The sequence below is a fragment of the Urocitellus parryii genome, chromosome 9 (genome assembly GCF_045843805.1).
Source record: "Urocitellus parryii isolate mUroPar1 chromosome 9, mUroPar1.hap1, whole genome shotgun sequence".
NCBI lineage: Eukaryota > Metazoa > Chordata > Mammalia > Rodentia > Sciuridae > Urocitellus > Urocitellus parryii.
This window is the reverse complement of record NC_135539.1, coordinates 57,686,756-57,697,378: the sequence shown is the minus strand read 5'-3', so window position 1 is coordinate 57,697,378 and position 10,623 is coordinate 57,686,756. Positions and strand designations below refer to the sequence as shown.

General features: G+C 31.9%; 1 pseudogene; it reads right to left on the bottom strand.

Moving 5' to 3' along the window:
* Positions 1-4,106: 4,106 nt before the first annotated feature.
* LOC144257005 (protein lin-54 homolog pseudogene) lies at positions 4,107-5,853 on the bottom strand (annotated as a pseudogene).
* Positions 5,854-10,623: the final 4,770 nt, after the last annotated feature.

Sequence of the window (10,623 nt, the reverse complement as noted above, 5' to 3'; positions counted from 1 at the left end):
CTTCTCCCTTTAAAATCATCATTATTTCTCTCAAAATGCTTTCAGCTTTCTGTCTAAAGATTTGCACATCTTTCATTGGAATTATTTCCAGATATATGATATTTTATTATTCTACTTAAGTGGATTCATTTAAAAATTTTTGTTTTACAATTACCTTTGCTAACATATAAAAAGGTAACAGTAATTTATATTGAGCAGTGTTTTTGCTTTGCTAACTTTTTAAAAAATAGTTTTGTAGTTGTAGATGGACTTAATATTTTTATTTTATTTATTTATATGTGATGCTGAGGATTGAACCTAGTGCCTTATACATCAGGGAGGCACTCCACCACTGAGCTAAAACCCCAGCTCCATCACTTTTTAATTCTAAAAGTGTCCACTTTAAAAAAAATATTTTTAGTTGTAGATGGATACAATACCTTTATTTAGTTTTTATGTGGTGCTGGGGATTGAACCCAGTGCCTCACGCATGCTAGATGAGTGCTATACCACTGAGCCACAACCCCAGCCCTAAAAGTGTCCACTTTTAATACTTGTTTTCAACATTGTTTTGAGAGAATTCAAGATTTCATTCGTTTTCCATTCTGCTGATATTTCTTCCAGTTTAATAAAGTTTCCTTAATTTACTGACATACTGGTATTACAGCAAATGGGTGTTAAATTTTTAAAAACATTTTATGGTATCATTTTTTTATTCCTCTCTGAACATGGTGACACATAATAATTGGTTTTGTGAATACATAATTGATTTTTGAATCCCAACCTCATTGTAATATTTGATATATTGATGGATTTGATTTGCTCTTATTTTCTGGACTGTTTGTGCATCTACATCCATGATGGATATTATAACTTTTTCTTTTCTTGTGTAGTCTTTGTATGTTTTAGAATCAGGGTTCGAAGTGGACATCATCATAAAATCAGCTGAAACTCTGTCCTCAGAGTTTAAGCTTGGTATTAGTGTTTCCTTAACTGTTCAGTAGAATTGTCCAGGAGGGTTACCTGGGCCTGGACTTCTTTGTGACAGTATGCTTTTAATTACCATTTAATTTTATTTAATAAATAGAGAGTTCATATTTCCCACTTCTTATGTGAAAGATGGTAAACTATTTTTCCAGGAAATTTCAGTATCAGTGGAATGACTTTGATATCTTATGTCTCTTTGAAGTTCATTAAATTGTTTTCTTTATTATTTCTTCTTTCTACACTTTTGGGTATTTAATATTTACTTTCTGTTATCTTCTTGAAATACTTTGTCAATTATTCAGTCATTCTTCTGTATTTAGGGCCAAAAACACTATAAAAAATATTTAATACAACTGTAATTTTAGATATGTCTCATTTTGCCACTATTATTTAGTTTAAAATATTCTATAAATTTCCATTGTAATTAACTCATTCTTTTCATAGATTTATGGGTTTTTATTTATCTTTTTGTTATTGGTTTCTAGTTTAATTTCATAATGGTCAGAATATACTACTAAATTATTTCAAACCTTTGAAATTTATACTTGGACCATGACCAATTTTGGCAAATGATCCACCTGCACTTGAAACAGTTGTGTACTTTGTCAGTATGTTTATCAAGCATACTGTTCAGATTCTACATCCTCATTGACTGATATAACTGCTTATTGTAATAGTTGAGACATGCCTGGTTACATTGTAAATTGGTTTATTTTTTCCCTTATACTTATTTTCCATTTTGGGCTTTACAAATTTAAAAGCCATGTCATTAGATTCATATAAATTCATAATTATTTTATTTTTCTTATAAACTCTCCAATTTCATCATAATGAAATGTCCTTTTTCATTTCTAGCAATACTTCTCACCATGATTTCTTTTTCAGGTAATAATAGAAATGTACTCAGTGTCCTTTCTATGCAACTTGGTCATATGTACAACTTTGCCAACCTATTTCTTTTGCCCTTTCTGGGATACAATCTCAAGGTATTCTTCTGGAAAACAGCACACAATTGTTAATGGTGTTTACTCAAGTTAAAAATTCATGAGTTCATCTCCTCCCTCTGTGCTGGGAATAGCTCAAACCCAGGCCTCTCACAGGTTAGGGCAATACTCTATGCTAACCTATACCCAACCTGGTGTGTGTGTGTGTGTGTATTACACAGAATAGTATAAATGTTTATTTTCTGTGTGATTGACTTTGCTGTCCCGTTTTTACAATATAGAAAAGTACATCTGAATAGCTCTAGTAAATATAATCTTTCTACTTTGGGACATAAACAGCGCTAGAAAATTATATGCCCACACCTCCCCAAATAGTGTTTTAAAATTGTTGAATTAATGTGGCTATTTGATGCAAATACCTAAATACAAAAAAGGTTTTTTAGTGAGTACTACATGGGAAGAAAAAGGCTTAGGACTTTAGATAGCTTCTTGAAAATCAAAAACTAGTAGCATTTGATTACAAACAAGACATTCTTAAGCAATGCCATCATACTCACTCTGCAATTATATTCAAAATTTCACATTTTTTGTACACTGTATATAAATACACATCACAATGATGCAATTAGAATTAATACAGAATATATACAAAATGAACAAAGTTTAGATTTAGACCAAAAACTTAATTGCAATCTTTTGAAAAATAACTTGATTAGATATTATTTTATCTCTTATACTAATTTACATTTATACAAATTTTAATTAAACATACTAGATTCAGGTGCTAAGAATGTCTGCAGTATCTACATTTAAAGTTACTACACTATAATTTTATAAATCCAAATTTCAAAAGAAGGGTTCTTTAATAAATAATGGAATCCTCTTCTGGATTACTTAATTGCTATTACCTATATCTTGCATTTTCATATGAGTGTATATATACACTTAATACATACAACTAAGGAGTCCTTATAGGAAAGTAATGATCATAGACTAATAATTACTGAGGATTAAAGTACCTAACAGAATGCTTGAATACCAACATGTTTTTTTTCTTGTCATAAAATCTGGAGTATTATTTTTAAAAAGGCTCTTAATTTCACAGTTTTTAAATTACAGATAACGATTGAGGTTATTTTAGCAGTTATATAAAAACACAGATACCTTCAGCTTACCAAATCACTGGCTAAAAATAATAGCACATTAAAAATACCTTATAAAAACAAATCCCACTACAATTTTGAATGCTTTGTTAGGCAGTCCATTTGAGTAAAAAAGTAAGACTCATGTATTGGTTTGAAACTTTTTAGTTCCAAAGTCTACAAAGAGAACTATATTGATGCAAAGTCTTTCCCTAAACTCATCTGTTACAGCTTCTAAATTCCTTATTTCTCCATCCAAGCTAAATTTTATACTTGATAGTTATGTGAAGATCTATGTTACCACTACATAATGTTTAATTCTATTCACACATACCTCATTTTAACAATATCCAGTAATCACTTCAACAATTTATTATTTCAAATACATACCACCTCTGAAAGACACTGGAGAGATCCTTAAGCCTTTTGCCATTCCTCATTAAAGAAAAACTTCCCTCCTTTGAAAATCACTTAACTGTACCTTTGAAAATATAACTTCTTAATTTTAAAAATGTGCCTGAAGATTTCTTCCCCTTCAGATTTTCCAAAGTAAAAATAGCATATTCCAGAATTCACCCTAAAAAAGTTAATTTTTCTTAAAAAGATATTGTTTTTATAAATACATCATTAAAATATGTTCCATAATTTGTTTACATAGACATTCTATCTGTGTTTATTCTAAATCTAGAACCAAAGAATGACTTGGCAATACCAATGCTGCTTTGGTTGTTTCTACTGAACAAAGTCATACAACTCCATACTTTATAAATTATATTATAGAGATTTATAAATGTTCTTTTTCAATAGAATTAGAAGAATAGGACATCTGATTCTTAAGCACTTAAGGAAATTAAGAATCTATATACAGTAAAGAAAAAATTTTAAAAATAAAAATCCAATTTAGAAGGGGCATGGAATTAACTAAGATTTAAATTGTTCTCATTTCCTCATTTAAAATTTTTTCTCTTTCAATATAATTTCAGATTTTTTTTTAAAAAGGACTGAGTTATAACACAGTAATTGTACAGGTCCATTTATCAGTTTTGTGCAAGAATTAGCAATTCATGGTATGGGGATCACTTTTTGCTTTTCCTACAGAGTGATTGATTATGCACATCAGACATCATCCCAATTCCTCAAGAATCATCCACTCTGCTGCTGCCTTTGATTCTCTCTTCTTGTCTGCCTGCTCTGCCTTGATGTGAAGCCAATTCCTACTTCCTTAGTTATGAGCGTAATTTTCCTCCTCCATTATTCAAAGCCAGTGTTGGCCTAGTAAGCAAGTCTGAAATAATCTGAGAAGATAATTTAGTCTTCCTGCTGTTTGTTGCTGCACTCTTACTTTAGCTTCACCTGCCAAATGCATCCATGCCTTTCATTCTGGGCTTTCTTCAAAATTCTTACAGCCAACACATTTACATATTGAGGAACACATTATTTTTGCCTCATAGCACTCAGTAGGATTTAAGACATCCTGACATTGGCAATTACATCTCTTGCTATAAGATCAATATGCTTCTCCCCCTTTCCTTTCCCTATCTCAGGCTTAAAATCTTCTGTATTTCTGTCAAGGCATGCCTTTATTGCTTTTTTTTTTTGCCTTTCATTTTCATGTTCTAAATTGTTATAACAATTAGTACAACTGCAATCATTATAAAATTTGCCATTTACAAAGCAATCACAGTATAATTTCAAACAGTGATTTTGTACAATTACAGGGCTTTCTGGGCCAACTGGCAGATACAGATGGGATTATGCCATTGAATGGAAGACTTGCCTGGGTCTGGATACCAGATGTGCCAGAACATTAGAGCTGACTGCTATACACACATATGAAGACTGCTGTAGCTGAGTAATGTACTGAGTTGGAAGCACTGCATAACCCACAATCCCTGTTCCTGGAGCTGGTGCCAGGACAGTACCTGGCGGCAGGTTAGGGAGGTTGGGCTGGATCTGTGGCGGTGGGCTGGAAGGCATAATAAGTCATTGTTGTGGTTGGCTGTTAGTTACTATTTATGAAGCTGGATTGATGGATTTGGGGACAAATTGTTGGATGGCCTGAGCTTGGACAAATGGAACTGACATCTGCACTGAGATTGTATTGTATTGTATTGGCTTTGCTTCCTAAAGAGGCTTAATGCTTGTACTGGGATTCTGACTGTTTGGGTTAAGATACTGTTGTGGCAGTAACCAATCAGACATAATGAAACTTCCTTCCAGGTACTTGAGTCTGCTGGGCATTTGCCAGCATTTCCAGAGGGATTGGGAGCAGTTTACAGAGGAATACTTTAAAAAAAAATATTTTAGTTGTAGTCAGACACAATACCTTTGTTTTTATTTATTTATTTTTTTGGTGCTGGAGGCTTGAACCCTGGGACCTATGTGTGCTAGGTGAGTGCTCTACCTGAGCCACAATCCCAGCCCCGGAATACTTGTCTTAAATTGTGATATGCTCACTCCTCCAACAGTGATGGTCTGAACAGCTGATTTCATTGCCTTATTTGGTGATTTCAAAGGTGAGATGATTATTTTATTTGACATCTGCATTGTAGAATTAAAAGTTGATGCAATAACACCACTTTCAGATATTGTTATGGTCTCAGATGGAGTTCCAGGGGTAGACTGTGAAAGAATCCTACCTGCAATGACTGATGTGATACTTGAATTGTCTGTCCTATAACTGCTTTACAATTAATTGGTTTTGCAAAGATCAACTTCATGATTACTGGACCACAGGTTGGTCCAGGCTTCTTAGCAATCTCATCTGGCACCACCTCTATGATCATTCTCCTGCGATACATGGATTCCTTGGAGAAAGACAGTTTGTTAAAGAAGTAAACCAACTGCCAGTTAACAAAGAATTAAATGAAAGCCACACTGTACACTTTAATTAAAACATTTGCATGTGGGTAAATCAATTATATTTTAATAGGCAATCAGTTTAAACCTTGAAAGTGGAAAGGGAAAGAAACAAATATTTAACTAGAATTTGTTAAACTATAAACCGACATTTATACCTACTGACATAGGCTTTGCATTGGTTACTTGTAGACTTGCTTTCTGTTTAATAACTAGTATTCTCATTATTTAGCATGCTACTTTTCCTTTATTTACCATTTTTCATCTTTACGTGTATTTTATTTTTTTATTTCTTTAATTTTTTTGTGGTTGTAGATGGACAACATGCCTTTATTTTATTTATCTTTATGTGGTGCTGAGACGGAACCCAGCATCTCACACGTGCTAGACAAGTGCTTTACCACTGAGTTACTGCCCCAGTTCCTTACATGTGTTTTCAAATTGCAGAACTATAGACTCACTGGACTTCCAACAGAGTAGTCTCCTCCTAAGTGCTCTCAGGTACAGGCTGAGTAATTTTAAAATGGAAAATTCAAAAGTACTAAATAAAGACACAGTGGTACAGCAATGATATAAGAGAAATTATAAATAATTAAATAGCATCTCTGTGTACTGGAATATTGAATGTGCTTTCTATTTTAAACTGCATGAGTCTACAAAATCCTTCCTATTATCACTTTGAAAAATTTACCATAAATTTAATTAAGCAAATGAAGTCACAAATGGAAGTTCAGTAATTTATTAAGACATTGGCCCTATTTTCTGGTTTTACTGTGTTTTTTTTTTTTTTTTTTTTTTTTTTTTTATTAACCAGGTAAAACTCCCTTGTTTCTCAGATGTTGAACAATGAAGATTTAGTAATCTTAGCACTCTTCCACACTAACACATGTGGACCTGATTCAAGGAAAGACCTTATGTTTTATTTGCAAATTTGATTATTTTTAAAAAAAGTTTAAACAAGGCAACAAAGGACTATGATCTACCACTTTCTAAATAATTCCTGTTTTAGAACAGGACAGCTCTTAAAATACTAATTAAATGCTATATTAATTTGCCCAAACACTCAGGAAAACATGTTTACTTCTAATTCACTGTAACTAATAATTCTTCAAAGCACAGAATATGCTAAAATGGCTCATGCATAAATTTCCAAGTTAACAAATTCAAGTGGATGGATACTAATAATATAGTAGCTCCCTCCCATGTAGGCTACTTATGAGAATTAATAAATACAATCAAATACCACAAATAATTTCATATGAAGGGAATCAATAGTCAGGAAGAGGATGAACAACTTCTAGAAGGAAAAAAAGCAATGAGGGAGGACCTCCTTATTACTAAACACTGGAACATTTCTAAAATGTCAGATCGTTAAAATACAGCAGTTGACAATAACAGACATGCTTGTGTGACAGAATACTTAGTGCACAGTAACAGTGTGAGAATGGGAGTGAATTTACTGTACAAATTAAAAGGCATCACAGTAAATATAAAGAAGGGAATTATCAGTCATGAATAATGATGGGATTAATAATAATAATAATGATAATAATAATACTAATTTTCCCAGTGGCATAACTATTGGAAAAAATTAACTGAAAATACTAATCTCAATAACCCTCAAAACATATTTACCAAGATTTAAGACATAAATTAAAGATCATACAAGATTTACTAGGCTTATAAAAAACCAGTTAAGACAATGTTGTGGTGTAAACTAATCAAAAAAGTCAGTAAGAGTATAAGTTAGAGGTTATAGATTAGTAAAAAAATATAGATTATAGATATAAGATTTTTGACTCCATTTTGCTGCCTTCTATATATAAAAAAACTGTTTCAAGAGCTGTTTCTGATAAACTGAAATGAAAGATGTCTTTTTTCAAAAATTGTTTTCCTGTACCCCACAGAATGTACCCAACTCAGGATATGGTGGTGGTCGTGGTGAGCTACATCTTGGGTTTGAGTATATTCATGGGTCTACATGACTTTAGAATAGATTATCAACCCCACTCAGCTGAAACTTAGGATATGGTTGTCCAACTCTTGTTCAGATCCAAGATGTGGTTAAGCTAACCTGATTTCTTTAGCCTCTGTAATTTGCTTGCTTGCATGATGCTGAGAAAAGCCCCTGAGGTTTTTTTTTTTTTTTTTTCCATATCCTTAAATTCCCAAGAGACAGGCCAGGAAATTGTGGTTCTCTCACAGAGCATCAGTCTCTATAGGTAGGAGACAGTCCCTGGCCAGGTAAATAAAGCTCTCTTTTGTTTGAATTAGAATTTAGCCTCTTTTCTGAGGCGGCTCTCCAAAACAATAAGAAAAAGTGTCTTTTTAAATCCAAACTGCTTGGCTGGCTATCTTATCTGTTTTCAGCTGGCTTTTTAACTAGTTCCTCCCTAATGTTACAGGAAAGAAAGACAAAAATCGATACCAAATATATAAGCTTTCTTTAAAAAAATTTTTTTGTTTTTTTGAGAATTTCACAGGTTTCCACATTATTATATCTGAACTGACTTGTATCTGAGCTAAAAGTATACTCTAATCTGATGAAAAAGTTAGTATTGTGGCTATTTAAGTTTTTTAATATTCTATGATAATTAATGCATTTTTCTGATAAATCTTATTTTATCTAACGCTAAAGGTTTTTACGTTCTTTGTCCAAAGGCCAATTTCTCCAGTTAACCCTAAAATACATTAAAAAAATTTCTTTTAATAAATGCTTAGGAGAATATAATCATGGTGATGATGTGAATAAATCTGATAACTATCAGGGACAAATAGTTAGCTATCTAAAACCTTTGATTTAAGTGTACATCATGGCTATTAGATTTTATACCTGGCATTTCCAATTATACAGGCCTGTCGTTTATATATTATGTACTTGGTATCAAACTGGCATTTAAACAAATTAGCACTCATGAATTAAAATTTAAACAAGTAAATGGAGCCAAATAATTCAATTCAAAAATCAATTAATTGAATAAAAATATAGATGTCTTTAAAATTCTAACTCACAAATTTTTCTAGATGGCCAGACAGTAAAATATTTATTTCTAAAAAATGTCTAAAATGTAATATAACATCCATTGCTTCAAAAATTTTTTAACAGAGAAGAGATAATTAATATTGCTAATCACATTTTCTGATATTCTTATTTTATGATTAAAATAAGTAAATTAAATTTAAAATAATTGGGATAAATCATCATTGATATGGTTTCTTAAATAAATTAGAAATTACAACTGACGCCCAACTACTTCTCCTTTTTCTTTCCAATTGTTCAAGAAACGACAGAATCCTGCCTCAAATCTCTCCACAGCAAGCTGAATTAACCAACATCATCCTGGCACTGAGATTATTTTCTACTACTTTCAACATTGTTACAAATTCTTTATATGGCTAAACCTGTTCCTTATATTTCTGTAGCTGTGTTATCCCCTCTTTTGGATTCCAATTTACTATCTCTTTTTTTAAACTTTCAAACTTTTTCACATCATCATATATCCCCCATCTTCCTTGCTCATATGCACAGCCACACCAAGATTCCTGGACCTCTGACAGAGAATAATGCCCACACAGATATAGCTGTGAGATCCCTTTATCTTTTATTTTTAGATGCTGTAAAACCTCATGGATTTTTTTTCCATCAAAATGCACAATCACTAAAGAAGATTTTTCCATTTCTTCCCAACAAGCTTGTGCCATTATCATTAACTGTTCTCGTTGTACACCCTTCCTGGCCCCTATATGGGAATCTGAAAATCCATGAGGCCTACATTCTAATGCACTTTGGCAAATGCATGTTCCCCATTTCCCTCCTTTTCATCCTTACTTCTTTCTTCATATTTCCACTGATACTCATTCTGGGTTTACCTGGGCTACCACCTATTAATCTAAAAATGTATCTGCTTACATTTCTCCTTTATTACTCTGCTTTGCCACTATGGGCAAGCCTACGTATTTAAAGCAGATAAGTCCCTGCATATATAACCTGTGCTTTTGCACAATTTTGTACTCATTGGAATATAATTTAACCTATGGAGTTCCCCTTTCTACAAAACAAGTCTTCATTGAATGAGCACATCATACCCTTAAGACATGCCTCTTAATACAAAAATAAAAAGGGGACTTAGCTCAAAGCAGAATACAATTCTTAATTTTATGAAAATGGGCATAAAATAAAGGGTATAAGGAACAATGTGGACTGAGTCAACTTAAAATGTGGTTTTCAATTTCAAAAAGTTTTCCAGGAACTAGAATTTTTTTTATATTTGAAATCTACTGTTTACATAACATAGTTGTGTTTTCTTTTTTACTCTTAATATGCTTTAGTTATTCTTCTTTTATGGAAAATCTAGCTGATTTTTATTATCATCATCAATGCCAAACAAGACTTGAAATCAATTAAAATCTTTCATTAAGCATAAAGTTATTTTACATTTACTACAATCATAATAAGTACATTTAATTGTATCAAGGCACACGCTTTGTTTAGATTTTAAAATATCCCTGACTGCAAGATTATATATATAATATTCCAACTTTTGCTTATGTAATAGTAAATTAATGAAATTAAGTAACACTATCCAGAATAAAATAAAATGGAAATAATTTACTCATAATATTCATATTTAAACCATCTTTATTTATAAAATATTATTCTAAGAATTGTAATTCTGTTAAGCTTCAATTGGAGCAAAAGTATAATCACTTGA